The sequence below is a fragment of the Mustela erminea genome, chromosome X, assembly GCF_009829155.1.
Source record: "Mustela erminea isolate mMusErm1 chromosome X, mMusErm1.Pri, whole genome shotgun sequence".
NCBI classification, from domain to species: domain Eukaryota; kingdom Metazoa; phylum Chordata; class Mammalia; order Carnivora; family Mustelidae; genus Mustela; species Mustela erminea.
In genome coordinates, this window is record NC_045635.1 from 113370218 (window position 1) to 113386421 (window position 16204).

Sequence of the window (16204 nt, forward strand, 5' to 3'; positions counted from 1 at the left end):
TGCCAAGTAAATAAATAAAATCTTTTTTAAAAATTTAAAAATAAAATGAATCAGCCTGTGAAACTACCATCCGTCCAAGCCAAGGCAAAAGACTCCCTACGCTGACACGGACGAGGCCAGACTACTTGCAGAGCTCGGCATGACCCCCTGTCCTGGAAGGTATACAGCCGCAGGCCTGGGCCACAAACTTCCATCCCATCATCGGCTTCCTCCTTGACCCGGTTTGAATTTGTCAGAACTCCCACCCCTCTTGCAGAACGGTTTCATTTACTTGCCTGACCTCTGCCTGGTCTCCCCAGGGCAGGTTGCTTTGTTCTCCCTCAGCTGGCCAAGCTGGCTGGCTGCCTAATGGTCCCAAGAGATGGAAAGGCACCCTTTACCTCTCTCTGGTTTGGGGCCATTTTTACTGCCTCTCTGGAGTTACCATCAAGGACTTTAAAAACATCTTGGTAAATGCAGATGTAGAGGCTAGATAGGATTGTGGTCACCTTGGCCTTCATTTTCCTCGCTGCTCGCAGAGTAGGAAAATTCAGTGCTGTTTTTGGACTTGACCCAACACCTTTTCTGTCCAGAAAGTCAATAACTCACTCTCGGAGTGACTTGTTTGGCTCTGCTGGCTATGTCACGTATCATATATTATAGATGATCTATCATAGTCATTGGCAAAGCTAAGCAATGCCCAAACTCCACTCCTAGATCCCAGCACCGACTGCCAGAGGTAACCATACAGTAACATTAGAGAGACGTGGTGGGCTGTTAAACCCATCTGCGTGATTTGAGGTGAAAGTGTAGACTTCCAAGTTTCTTGGATTAGTATCAGTAGAATTTCTTTTGGACTCTAAATACCTCAAAAGATCATATTTTCTACGTTACTTGGAATCTGTTTTCACCTCAAGTGAATATTGTATACAGAACACTGTGCTCAACGTTCAAGGGGCTACTACCCAGGTTTTAGGAAGGGATACACGGCATGTGCTGTGGAAAAATGATAAACAATCCAATGTAGTTAGTACAGGCTGAGTCAAAAGGAATGGTATAGAGCAGACCACAGACGCACTCGGAGGACTTTATCCTTAGTTGATGTATAACCGCTTAAACTCATTTCTAAGCACTGCCCTTAGGCCTTTTCAATCGGGACAATGACATACTCTGGGAGAGGTGGGGTGGAACACCGCTGACCACCTAGAGTTAAATGAAACCTCATTAACCCATTGCCAGCCTGCACCCAGAGGGCCCTGTGCAGCCGCTGGCTTCCTGTGGCTAACATTGGTCTCTCCAGGAGGCCAAAAAAGTGTCTGCGAGGTGGTGGGCACCTCACCTTGCATTCTACTGGGGAAGGGAAGATAAATACACGTGGAAGAAGCTGGGAAGACCGGTGACCTGACCTCCCTGGGAAATACCCCGCTATATTTCGAGCCGCCTGGTTACTCAGCTTAATGATTTTAAAAGAAGACATTATGTTGTTCAGTGGCCTGTAGTGAAGGTTGCACTCTGCCAGGGAAGAGAAAATAAATGTCTGTGGGAGTGGGGAAATAGTAGGGACCTCCTTGGGAAATTCTCTGCTGATCACTTAGCTTATTAATTTTTAAAAGACATTCTGAGAGTCTGCAGTCAGGAAATGTGCTGCAGGGGGGAAGAAGCTATTTAGCAGAGACAGGAAGACCATCAGCCCCTGGGAACCCACCAGGAGCATTTACAAGGATGAAGACACAAGCGTCCCATTTTCTACCTCTTTACACTTTTCCAAGCACTTTCCCGTGTACTACCACAAAAGCATAGAATTTGCCCCACCTCAGAGTGGGACTTTAGGACTTATCCATGACTTTATGGAATTACCCAGTATGGCCTCCAGCCCCAGGCAAGACTGTCACCTACAAAATCCTTCTCGCAGAATTTTCAAAGAAGCACTCCACGGAAGCCAGTTTTGCACCTTGCAGCAGCTCTATCTTGGAGAAAAACCAGCTGAGGGCCTAGAGAGTTCCAGAACAAGATGATACAGTCAATTCATGACAAAACTGGCCTTTGACAGGGGAGTCCCAGTTCTTTCCAAGCTATCACGTTTATCTTTATCTTTTATCTTTATATCTTATAAAGATCTATCTTTATAAAGATATATATATATATATCTTTATATCTTTTATAAAGATATCTTTATAAGATATAAAGATATTTTATCTTTAAGGGGATAGATTCTAGTCAATCTTCTGGTCCTTACTATGTAACTTGGTACCGAATTGTTCGCTCATTGCTTTAGAAGCTCCAGATCAGTTAACCCAACTAGAGTACAAGATCCCTGGAGACGAGACCGTAACTCCTACTGCCTTTGAAGCTCTATCCTCTCCCCACCTCACCACCAATGTTAGGAGTCCCTGGAAGATATTTAACAAATGCCTAAAATGAATGGATTAACATTTGACAATTTCTGAGTTACTCCTATTATATCTTAAAGGTATGCCAGATTCTATTTTCCACAGTTATACCCTCATCTTTGGAAATTTTACTTGGTTATAGAGATTAAGGCTACTTAGGCAGGTTAAAATACTCTGGTATCAGGGCTTACATAGGGGGAATGTCTTGAGAAAGGCAGATCGCCTTTCTCAATGGATTAAATAACTGACAATTACCTAGATCTGATATTGGCAAGTTGAGGATCCAAAATCTTTATTTCCCTTAAAAGCCCTGGCTTACTCTGTTCTAAAAGAACAGAGTAATTGTATTGTCCTTTTCTGGCCAATGGAACATTTTAAATAAGACATGCTGTGCTCATATTATACCTTAATGTGAGAGAAAGAGTTCTAATCAGGGTTATTTGTCATGGGCTTTTGACATAAACTAGTGTCTTCCAAGAGTGTTAGACCATAGTAAAGATAAGAATCAAAGACAAAAATCAATTACACAGAAATATCCATAGGACTGACTACTTAGCCAAAACATGCACTTTTTTCTGAAGTTAAAATTTGGGGCTTGGTAAGATATTTCTATTTAAAAAAAAAACAACAACAACAAGATTTGGGGCACCTGGCTGGCTCAGTTGGTGGAGCATGCAACTCTTGATCTTGGCGTTGTAAGTTCAAGCCCCACAATGGGTGTAGAGATTACATAATTTTTTTTTTTAAATCTTTAAGGCCACCTGGGTGGCTCAGTGGGTTAAGCCTCTGCCTTCGGCTCAGGTCATGATCCCAGGGTCCTGGGATCGAGCCCCGCATCAGGCTCTCTGCTCAGCAGGGAGCCTGCTTCCTTTCCTCTCTCTGCCTGCCTCTCTGCCTACTTGTGATCTCTGCCTGTCAAATAAATAAATAAAATCTTTAAAAATAAAAAAAATTAAAAAAAATAAATCTTTAAAAACAGCAAGATTTTAAACTGCTGTCTATACCTAGACTTAAAAAAAAAAAAAAACCTCTCTTTAGTTTGTAGTTCTTTTGATATTGTTGACAAAACCCTAGCTGGTCAGTTTCCATTCTTCTCTGCTCATTCTTTTAATTCTCCTTTCCCACAAACAGAATCTATATTGCAGTAAGCATCTCCCGCTACTGCCACCCAAGGAATCTGGAAAGTGTGTTAGTTAAGTAGCTATGAGTTTTCACAGTGCTGTAATTTTTATAGCTATAGTGGAGCCTCCTGTCACCACCACTCCTATACCAGAGATGGGTTAGCTACCCCCAAAAGTCTTTCAAGAGGAGAACAAGGGACAGAATCTGGCAGATTTACCCTAATCAAACACCCCCTAGGCAGAAGGGGCCCAACCTGTCTGGTGAGATTCTTTCAAACACATTTTATACTGTCCAGGCTTAAATTCACCAGGGGAGAAAGAAACCAACACTAAAATTTACCAGGAAACTTTTAAGGTAGAGTAATAGAACTACTAAGATACACTTAAACATAACTTTCTAAGCTTAAACTGCATAATAATCTTTTCCAGATCCTTTTAGTTGACGTCTTAGTCCAAGAAAAACCTTATATGGACTTGCGCACGTTTAGCCTGGTGCAAATTTGGCCCCTATCAAGCCCCTTAGACTTGGCCCCGCACAAATCCATGCTGTCAACAGTAGCCTGGCTCCACCATGGTCCCGTTGGTCCTTACAACACCTTACCCTGTGAACATTCCAGTCTTTCTCCTCAGGCCCCCAAGGCCTCTACCTCCCAACTCCCCATTCTTAATAGATGAGCTTGTCCAAGGTTGCTGAATGAACCTGAAGCTGAGGGTGTGAACTCTTTTAGTGACTGGAGGTGTGAGAGATCTCCCACCTCAGATGAAGACTCTTTTTTCCTCAAGACTCTCGAAGTTATCCCTCCCTCTCTGCTTTAGAGTTAGTTCATCCATTCCCACCTTTCTCCGTCCACATTTCTCCTCTCCCTCTACACTTGCACTGTCCTATCTAGCTAGGCTAGGACATGTGTACTAGAACATGTGGCTATTTAAATGTAAACGAATTAAAATTAAATAAAATTTAAAAGTCAACTTTGCTATGGCCTCAGCCACATTTCAAGTGCTCAGCAGCCACTCGTGGCTAGTGGCCACTGTATGGGGCAGCAAAGATACAGAACATTTCCATCACTGCAGAAAGTTCTATGGGATAGCAATGATCAGTAGGATCCTCCGGTTCATTACCTAGCCTCAATGGTGACAACGACCTTACAAATGACCATCCTACCCTTGTAGCTAGCAGACTCTAAATGTCTCCACCATTTTTTCGGTCAGTCATCACCCTCTTAAAATGTCTTCTCTCTGACCTGTTCGTCCCACCTGGGGTCCCTGGCACAGCACCACTGCTGAGGTGCTGGTCAGATGAAACCGTGAGCTTGCCTCCTTGATCATCCGCTCCAGGGTCTTTGCTATGCCTCCCTCCGGTCCCCAAAGCCCCGTCCTCCATTCTTTCTGGCAGCCCTCCTCTAACGAGCTCGTCTCCCGTTGCTCACCTTTAACTAGCTGCTCTATGAACACGGGATTCAGTCTCATGGCTCAAGATGCTAATTTCTCACCTACATGCCTGGCATGAAGAGTCAGGGACTGAAGGGGCAGAAACCAAGACATGGGATGGCTCTGGCCAAAGGAATTTTGCCTATATAGTAATCCTGCTGTAGTCTTTCTTCTGGCTAGTTTCAAAGTCTCGAGAAGGCACAGTTCTTTTTCTTTTGGATTTCTTCTTCCTCCTTTGGGAGGGCGGGGACGCATTAGTACACTCCACACTGCCACTACATAGTGAACTATACAATAGTTGTAGATCAAAACGGAAAAGCAGGCACTCGTGCTAAGGTAACACAATGCGGCAAGCCTGAAGTCAAGGAAACAGACAGGACAACACCTCCATCCCTTCTGGAAAGGAATGCATAAAGTACACTCTAACCTTTAACAGCATATGATATCTATAATTAACATGAAGGGATGTCAGAACTTGTTTTCTCCCTTTGGCTTTTGTTTTTTTTTTCTTCTTCCAGCAGACACATTGCTCTGTTGATCAGAAAGCTAAGAAAGCAAGCAGGTAGAAATCTACAGCTCATTCAGCTAAAGGAAGATTAAAATAATAGACCACACAGGGCATGGTGCTGGAGTTGGTCACACTTAGGGACAACTACATCCTGACCAATGTTCCTCTCCAGCCCCCACAACTCAGCCTTATTGAGGTATATACAGTTGACCCTTGAACCACTGGATTTGAACTCTGTGCCTCTACTTATATGTGGATTTTTTTTTACAGTACAGTACTGTAAATGTATTTTCTCTTCCTTATGATTTTTTAAAATACATTTTATTTTTTAAAATGTTTTATTCACTTATTTTGAGAGAGAGAGAGCGTGCAAGCAGGGAGAGGGGAGAGAGAGAAGCAGGCTCCCTCCTGAGCTGGGAGCCTGATGCGGGGGCTCGATCCCAGACCTTGGGATCATGACCTGAGCTGGAGACAGACACTTAACGATTGAGCCACCCAAGTGCCCCTTTCTTATGATTTTCCTTTTTTTAAAAAAATTTATTTGACAGACAGAGATCACAAGTAAGCAGAGAGGCAGGCAGAGAGAGAAGGGGGGGAAAGCAGGCTCCCCGCCGAGTAGAGAGCCTGATGTGGGGCTCAATCCCAGGACCCTGGGACCATGACCTGAGCCAAAGGCAGAGGCTTTAACACACTGAGCCACCCAGGCGCCCCTCCTTATGATTTTCTTAATAACGTTTTGTTTTCACTAGCTTACTTCATTGTAAGAATACAGCATATAAGACACACAGTGTACAAAATACGTGTTCATTGACTTTATGTTATCAGTAAGGCTTCTGGTTAACAGTAGGCTGTTAGTCGTTGAGTTTTGGGGAATCAAAAGTTATACATGGATATTTTTTAAAGATTTATTTATTTATTTAGAGAGTGCATGTGCATGAAGTGGGGGGAGGGGCAGAAGGCAGTAGGAGAGAAGGAGACTCTCCACTGAGTGTGGAGCCCAAGCCGGGGCTGGATCTCACAACCCTGAGATCAAGACCTGAACGGAAACCAAGAGCCGGGCACTCAACTGACTGAACCACCCAAGCGTCCCTGTCAAAAGTTACACAAGGATTTTTGACTGCACGGGAGTAGGGGGTCAGTGTTCCTAACTCCCATGTTGTTCAAGGGCCAACTATAGCTGACAAATAAAATGGCAATGTATTTAAAGTGTACAACATGACGATTTGCTATATGTATACAATACACAAATATACAAATATACATTTGCTATGTGTATACAATCAAGTTAATAAGCATATCCATTACCTTACCTAGTTACTTTTTTAAAAAATTAAACTTATTTATTTTCAGCATAACAGTATTCATTGTTTTTGCACCACACCCAGTGCTCCATGCAATCTGTGCCCTCTCTAATACCCACCACCTGGTACCCCAACCTCCCATCCCCCGCCCCTTCAAACCCCTCATTGTTTTTCAGGTTACTTTTTTTTTTTTTTTTGTAAAAATGCTTAAGATCGACTCTCTCCGCAAATTTCAAGTACCCAACACAGTATTATTAACTATGGTCACCATACTGTATATTAGATCCTCAGAATCTATTCATCTTATGATTGGAAGTTTGTACCCTTCGACCAACATCTTCCCACTTCCCCCACCCTCCAGCCCCTGGAAACCGCCATTCTACTCTGTTTCTATGAGTTTGACTTTTTTTTTCAGATTCCACACATAAGTGATGCCATACAGTATCCGCCTTGCCCTGTCTCCTGACCAGTGTTCCGGAAATGTAAATTAAACACCCCAAATCCGCGAGTGATGCTAAGGACCCACGGAAACCAGAGAAATTTACACCAGACGGATATGGATAGTCCCAAAACTCAGTGATCTTTGACAGCTACAAGGTCAAAGACGGTTTTTCACAGTGATGTGTACGAAGTTTGCTTATAAAAGAAAAACAAATTTAAAAGTGGGCATTCAGTTATATACAAGGTAATCAAAGTGGCAAAAGTAATCTCTAAAGTGAGCATTTACTAGACAATTTGAGTTAAAATTATATAAAAGGCAGATTGTTTGGGCCAGTATATCTGCTTTTCTTGCACTTGGAGAAAATTTATAGATGAAGAAACTGCTTTTAAAAAAAAGAAAGAAAGAAAGAAAGAAAAAGGAAAGCCTGCTTTCCCACAGCCTTCTGCCAAACAGATTCTGTTGCTAGGTAAACATAAGCTACCAACAATTTATGTACCAATATGTATAGCAAATTGTAGCTGAGAGGAAGCTCGCTGGCTTATGAAACAGATGGTAGATTTGTGTCATGGCCCAAGAAAGAACAGAGCTTTGCCATGATGAGCCATTGCAAGTCTCCCTGACAATTTCCTTGACTAATAAACACTCTGATTTTTTATGCTGTGAAGCTGGAGGAGCGTGGAATCATGTAGAAAAGAAGGGAGTAGGAAGGAATGGCAAAGATGATACTGAGAGTTGGAATTACTGGTTTTAAACTTTGTGTTTAAATATACAGTAACAGCAGTATAACCAACACAGCTCGTAATATATCCCTCAGACTTGCTGTGCAAGTTAAAGTCAAACTTCATTCGCCCAACTACCTCAACTCTAGCACTGTAACAAATTTAAGAAAGCCTGGTCAGGCAATCAGGGGCGGAACAAGAGGCTATAATCTTCCATGAGAAAATGCAGCCATGCTTATGAAGATTTTGCAAAAAGAAATTTCAGCAACTTAAGCCCTTGCTTGCAGCTCATTTTCTCATCCAAACTAAACTGGTGCTTGTGTAATAAGCAACTGGTTCACAACTGGACTTCAACTGTCCACCATATCCTGGAACAAACTGTTGAACCACACTCAGATCCACACTGACATCTGCAGGTAACTGACACAGGACTTCTATGAATTGATTTCTAGACACAGATTCTCAATCATTCATCGCAGTAGTGTGTAAACCCACAAAACCTAAATACCCTGGAAGACTGTTTCTTTTAAAAAAATACTCACAAAGTTTAAGCCTTTTCAGAGACTAAAGTATTGTAACTAGAGCCTGAACTCAATTACGCAGAGAAAACCCACAAACACAGAGCTATGTCTACCTGGTGTATTTAGGGTGACTTTTTATTTTCACTTTAGAATGTTCTATTTTCCAGTGCTTTTTATGTATTCTCCAATGACCATATAGCACTTTTATAGGAAGTTATCACTACCCCAATTTTTACCTCCAATGCTTCCTTGTCCCAATCTGTATTCACGTTCATCAAAGCCTTAAAACAAAACAAGCCCGCAGAGCGCTGTTTTACTAAGCAGTGTGCTTATTTATAAAGGCTCTCAAAATTCCTAAATACACACAAAGAGATCTATAGCACACTCAAACTGCTCTGTTCTAATATAAGTGATTTTTTTCCTACAGGACCTTTCAACTGAGCAAAATGTCCAAGTCGCATTTATTGGATCAATCTCTAATTATAATATTAGGGAAAACAGGATCGACTACCAAGAGGCTCCTTGTACAATGACTGTCTGGAGGAAAGCCTGTTTTTCTGGGCTTGAAAAAAAATCAAGTGACTCATTCAAAGTCTGAGGTAAAAATCAACATTTGAAGAAAGCCGTATTCTATGCGTTAAAAAATTAAGTGTAATAGAAAAACATACTTACAGTTGTGCTACAGAGCAAATGTTTATTGATGTATTTATTTTGGGGTGCCTGGGATGCATTTGCTTGAAGACCCGGAGCTATGGTTGTTAGAGTTCCCAAGTGAACTCACAAAAGGAAAGCTCAAATACTGTGGGTTTACAACAAAACCGTAGGAGGCGATTTCAGCAATGAGATCAAACAAATGTAAAAATCTTCTTAGCAATAAACTAGTCCTCAGTTTTCTTGTTTGGATGCGTGAGAAAATAATTCTAGAAAGATAAGCAAGCAGGACTTTTTCCAGCACTTTTCATTGTTGGTCCCTAATTCCCCTTTAAAACTCGCAACTTCTACTTATTTTTGATTTTATGCTGATGGGCCTTGCCTAACCTTCTACTTTAGGTAAAAAATGGGTGAGAGTTGGAACTCGGGGAGAAAAATTAGGAGAGAGATTTTGCAATAAAATTCACATAGGCACCCAAAAAAGAGACTGGGGAGAGGGAACTAAAGGAACTGTGGATGTTGCCTCCACTTGACTCACCCAGTCATTCATTCAACTATGAAGTGGCAGGACCCAAGCAGTTCATTCATTCAACTATTCAGCCCTCTCCCCAAAGGCGCCACACGGTCAAGTTGACTGCATATTCTCAAAATCGTATGTGCATCTCTCCCTAATGTGTGTGAAGTGGAGTATCTTTTCACATGTTTCAAGATCATTTGTTTATTCTGTGATTTGTGAATTCATGTTTCTACACATTTTCCTTTCAGTATTTTCAGCCTTGGACCCTCCTGTGGAATTCAAGAGCTTTTTATGTATTGGGGATATTAGCCTTTCATGTAGGATATGGTAGAAGTATTTTTCTCCAAGATTTGTCATCTTGCTTTTGACTTTGCTTATGTTTCTTGCCGTGCAAAAGTTACTTTCATTTTTATGCAGTTGTCATTTTCCATCTTTTTTTATTACATCTGGATTTGGAGTCAAATGCAGAAAGCCTTTCCCCATACCCAGGTTTTCTTCGAGCACTTGCATGGCTTTATTTTTTACACTTAGATCCATTTGAAGTTTACTCCAGTGTACAGTGTAAGGTGTGCAGCCAAATTATCTAATTTTTGTGGTTATCAAGTTATCCCAATAACATTTATTAAAATGTCCATCTTTGCCCCAGTGATTTGCTTATTATCATATATTTAAAATAATTATATATTTATTTATATATAAGAATATAACAATATATAATATTTTATATTTATTATATATTATTATATAATATTTAAAATTTATTATATATTAAATTTTCATTTATACCTGGGTTTACTTCTGGACTTTCTGCTTTATTCCATTGACCTGTCTGTTCATGCACCAGTACAATAATGGTAACAAGTTATAACACACTGAATAATAATTTAACAAAGCAATTTGAAGTGATATGCAAAAAGAAAGGGGGCAGCTTTCTTTAACAGAATGGTAGCTAATAAATGACAGAATTAGGAAAACATCATTTTGCAGCCACCATTAAAAACTGATTCAGGAGGGCGCCTGGGTGGCTCAGTGGGTTAAAGCCTCTGCCTTTGGCTCAGGTCATGATCTCAGGGTCCTGGGATCGAGTCCCGCATCGGGCTCTCTTCTCAGCAGGGAGCCTGCTTCCTCCCCTCTCTCTCTGCCTGCCTCTCTGCCTACTTGTGATCTGCCAAATAAATAAATAAGATCTTTTTAAAAAATTAATAAAAAATAAAAACAACTGATTCAGATAAGTATCACTAATGAGTGCTAAAACTATCCGGTTGAAGTATTTGGGGAATAGGACACATACAGAGTCACACCTAGTTTTTACTGTCAATTCATTAAGTACAAAGGGTAAAGAGTAACTTTGCAGTGGAAGAATCTGGAGAACACTACTTTCACCAAGTGATCAAACTTGGCATCACCAACGGGACAACTGATGTCACCTACCTCCCGATATGATACAACGGGAATCACCTACACGGTATTCTTGCCAAAAATGTTTAATGATTCACTGAATCTAATCATGAGGAAAGGAAACAATCTGAAAAATCCAAATTACAAGACATTATGTAAAATAACGGGCCCAGGCTCTTCAAAATAAATACTTCATGAAAGATGGAAAAAGTAGGGGACTGTTCTGTAAAAAAAGAAAACTAAAGGGGTGTCTGGCTGGCTCAGGCAGTACAGCATGTGGACTCTTGATCTCGGGGCTGTGAGTTTGAGCCCTACGTTGGGTATAGAGATTACTTCAAAAAAAATTCAAAATCTTTAAAAATCAAAAAAGAAAACTAAAGAGATAGGACAAGTAGATAAATTTGCATGACCTTTGATCCTGAATTTTGGATGCTCTATTCAAAAAAGAAAAAAGCTCTGCGGCAGCACTTGGGTGGCTCAACAGGTTGGGCATCTGCCTTTGCCTCAGGTCATGATCCCAGAGTCCTGGGATCAAGCCCGGGATCAGGCTTTTTGCTCAGCAAGGGTGTCTGCTTCTCCCTCTCCCTCTGCAGCTCACCCTGCTTGTGTTCTCTCTCTCTCTCTCTCTCAAATATATAAATAAATTCTAAAAAGAAAAAAAGAAAAGAAAAGCTCTAAAGGAGATTATTGGGGCAATTTGAGAAATGTGAATATGGACTATGAATTAAATAAAACTATCTTATCGATGTTAAATTTCTTGGGTGTGCTAATAAAATTGTGATTACATAGGCAAACACCTCTGTGTCTCTGTGAAACCATTCTAGACCCACTGATCGCCTCCCAGCTTGCCCATAAACTCATGAGAAAAAATGAACAACTATGGTTATAAGGCACTAAGCTTTGGGGGTGGTGGGGAGAAGGGGAGAACACACAGTCATAGCTCATACAATGATATCGTCTGTGTGAAACTTTGGGAAAATGAAAATACTGATGCATTTGTTTGCATAACTCTCTGTAAGGAAACACAGGAAACTGAAAATACGACCGTCTGGGGGAAGATTAACTAGGGTGGCTCCCATGAAAATGGGAGGGACACATTTCACTGTCTACTCTTCTGTACCTATGGAATTTTGAAATATGTGACTTTATTTCCAATAAATGAATAAATAAATGAATAAAATCCGTTTCTTTACTCAAATCTTTTTAGAACCCTTAAATCATCTCTAGTGGGTAATGGGAACTCTCATACCTTACAGGAGAAATTATAAATTGGTACAATCTTGGGGGGGTGGGGGGGTGGTTTTAAGCAGCTCCTATAAAATATGTAAATGCATATGCAATGCACAGACTGTCTCTGGGAAAAAAAACCACCAGAAGCTGGTAACACTGGATGCGTCTGAGGGTCAAGAGTAAAAGGAAGACGGACTTTTTTCTATATGCCCTTTTTACTACTTGAATTTTTTACACTTAACTTGTATTACCTTTTCAAAAGGAAAATAATGAGTAAAGTGCACATACCCTTTGACCCAACAATTTATCACTTCTAAAAATCTCTCCTGCAGAAATACTTACAGAAGCAAAAATAAATGTATATTACTACTTATGTATACTAATAAATTATAAAGAGCCTAAATGACCATCAAGTAAGGATTCGTTAAATAAATTATGGAATGTTTGTACAAGGGAGTAATATACAGTTGCTAAAAATGAACCCATAAACCATCACCCAGGTCTCCTAAAGTACTCCCTAATGCCTACTTTGGCCATTCACCCCTATGAATTATCACAAACTGAATAAACCCAGCATAAAGGTCAGCATAGAACATTCAGAACTTTTGAAGCACCCCCTAATGCCAATTCCAGCCATTTAACACTCTATGAATTATCACAAACCAAACAAACCCATTTAATAAATCACCCAGGTCACAGAAAATTCCAGAACTCCTGAAGCGCCCCCTAATGTCCACTTCTAGCCATCCACGCTCTATGAATTACCACACACTGAATAAACACTTGTAACCATCACCCATGTCACAAAGAACATTCTAGCACATTCCACAGAACATCCAGTTTGTGCTAATTCATCAAGCAGTACATTCTTTTGTATATATGCTATAATTCAATAAAAATCTCTAAAATATGCCTGCATATCTATTATAAATATGTTTGCATATTATAAAAAGGCTAATTAAGTATACAAATCAAAGTACTACACTATAGATGAGAAGGCTGTGCAGGGAGGAGTTTATTTACTTTGATTCTAGAAGGTCTGAAATCTTTATAGTGAGCTTTTTTCTTCATAACTGATTATTTCAAGATGAAAAACTAATGAAGAAAAATACATACAAAAAAAAAAAAGAAACTAATTTTAAGTACAGCTACGAGACATTAGTTTTGTCCTTGAGGACAAACCATATACCATCAGGATTATAAATCCTAGAATTCTTGACCCACCACCTGCAACAGCCAGCGTCCCCCTTCCCACCACCCCTAGCCCATAGATCCTGAGGGAATTAAATGCCTAAAGAACCGATTCAAAGAAACACTTTACCAGCCTAGGCTTTCACCTCAAACTTCGATGTAGTCACTAGATAACTAAAAATACAGACTAAAAATTTTATAGACCAAAAATTCCTTTTGCCTGAGACACCTGGGTGGCTCAGGTGGTTAAGCGTCTGCCTTTGGCTCAGGTCATGATCTCAGCGTCTCGAGATCAAGTCCCACAACGGGCTCCTTGCTCGGCAAGGAGCCTGCTTCTCCCTCTGGCTGCCACTCCCCTGCATGTGCTCGCTTGTGTGCACTCTCTCTCTGACAAATAAATAAAATCATTCATAAATAAATAAAATCATTCCTAAATAAATAATTAAATATTCCTTTTGCCCAAAGCAGACAGGCTTCAGTGACTCAGACTAGAAACTTCTTTCTTTGAGGCTGACCTTCTGACCTTAGCTTTGGAGCCCTAAACACTCTTTCAGTCAGAAGAGAGGTAAGGAAAGAAACTGAAGAAAAACCACATGTAGGGAAGGCAATAAACCTTTTAGGGTAACTGAACAGTCCTAGTTTGCCCGGGACTTTCCTTGTTTTAGCACTGAAAGTCCCCCGGAAACACCTCAGTTCCAAGCAAACCAGGTCTCAAGTCCTCTTTAGGCTCCTTTCCCCCTGAACCCCAACCAAATTCCCCCTTGACCTTGAATGTGCCAGAGGGGTTTCTTCTCCTCAGAAGCTAAAGGAGAGGTACCAGACTTCTTTTACCACACTTCACAGGAGAAAAGCAGAATCAGAATCCCAGAGAGGATTCAGAAGACACCCAAGAAGAGCATTCCACACAGATTCAACAGCTTTTAACCTCGTCATACCATCAGCTCCACACACCACAGCGACCCAATGCTTTCCCTGGATCTAAATTCTGATTCAGATTTTACTTTGAAGAGAAGGGGCCATATCTAGGGATCACTCCTATCAACTTGCTTTTTGTTATGTTCATTGCTTAAATACACATTATTTTAAAATATTGTTTGCTAAATCTATGCCCCCAGAAAACTTCACATCACTGTCATCAATGGAAAACCAGTCCCACATGCCACAAACAGAAAGTACATATTAACTTAGAAATATTACCTAAAGGTGGTACTTCTTGACGCAGACTCCTCAAGCGAGTTTTCCTCAGCAATGTCTGGAAGAAGCCTGAAGCTCCTCCTAGAGGTCAGTGTGTGGTTAACACTTTCTCAGGGATATCTTCCAGCTCCTTCTGCAGATGAGAGTGATTTTCTTTTAGCTCCCCCTATTGGTTAGAGTGTGGGGTTACTGTTCAATCAAATTTTATTGAGTGACTATGTTTTGGATACAGTGCTAGCCGCCAAGGCTACAGAGCTTCGAGAAAATGGGGAGCGATTTGGGGTTATAATTGAGCAAGGGTTGGAAGAGAAGGGAAAGAGGAAACTAGGATATTTAAGCCCAAACTGTGCTGCTTGTCTAACCTTCCTCTGCACCCCTCCCTTGATTTAAGCCACAGCAACTTGACTTTTATCCCTTCCACTTCACCAAAAGCACACTCACGAAAGTCTCTAGGAGACCTCATTGTCAGGCCCAATGGGAAGTTCTTGGTCCTCATCTTAAGTGACCGTGGAGACGATTCTCCTTAGCTCCACCGAGAATGTTGGCTTGTTTCTCCAGGTTTTTCTCCTACCTCTCTTGCCACCCCATCTCTCCTTCAGCCTGTCTCTTAGCTGTTGTGCTTGTCAGGACTTTGTCCTTAATCCTCACCCCCATTAATCTTACAGCTTCCACCTCCTAAACGACCACATGTGGCCCCCGTTTCTCTCTCCGGCCTCCTTTTCTTCTATTAGCAAATTACTTCTCTCTGGGTGATGAATTCACCTGTGTACCATTTCCCTCCACCGGACTCCCACCGGCACCCCGGGTTTGTTCTCCTAGATTCAGCTTCCGGGTTACCTCTTTGAGCAAGCATTCCAGAAGCACAGCCCAGGTTATGTCAGGTGCTCCCCTTCCGTGTTCCCCCGCTTCACCCAACACCAGAGTGTCGACTGCTTGGTCTAGTTCTGTTTATTGCACCAGGCTGGTCCACTTGAAGGCATGAACGTAATCTGCATTTAGTTCCCAGCACAGGGCTAAGTATTTGTCAAATTGATGAATACATGAAATCCCTGAGCTGTGAACCATTCAACACAGAGGAAGAGGAGCTGGAGAGGGGTGGGTAGACGGGATGGGTAGGAGCCAGGGATATTTAAAGCCCGAGTATGTGGCCCTTCTTCCCTTTCCCTTCTGCAGAGGCAGCCGGGGCTGGTGGGACTGGAAGGATATCGGGGTCGGCGCAAGGAGATGGATGCGGCCACGGAGGCAGCCAGGGGGCAGGGTCAGAAATTGGTTACATCCAGGGGAGATGAGCAGTCATACTGAGGATAGAGGGGACCAGGGCTGTCCCTATCAGAGAATGGAGTTACAAATATGGATAGGGTGGGCACTGGAAGGAACCCTGTGGCATTGAACTGGAATTGGAGGTACCAGTTTAAACTCATTTGTAATAGATGAACAGGTGTGTGTGTGTGTGCATGTGTGCGTGTGCATGTGTGTGTGTGTGTGTGTGTGTGTACACATTTACATAGATTTTCTCTATGCTGAAAAAGCCTTTAAACCATGATGCCCTGGTAGGAATGATTATACTTGGTGTAGGTGTAGTGGCTATACCTTGGCTTTGAAACACCATTTCCA

General features: G+C 41.4%; 1 protein-coding gene across 1 annotated transcript in view; it reads right to left on the reverse strand.

The window, feature by feature from the left end:
* PLAC1 (placenta enriched 1) overlaps nucleotides 1-15699 on the reverse strand; it is a 179562-nt gene extending 163863 nt beyond the window's left edge. The window contains exon 1 of the mRNA XM_032330468.1: nucleotides 14594-15699. The gene's annotated coding sequence lies outside the window, so the exon portion shown is untranslated. The remainder of the gene's footprint in view (nucleotides 1-14593) is intronic.
* Nucleotides 15700-16204: the final 505 nt, after the last annotated feature.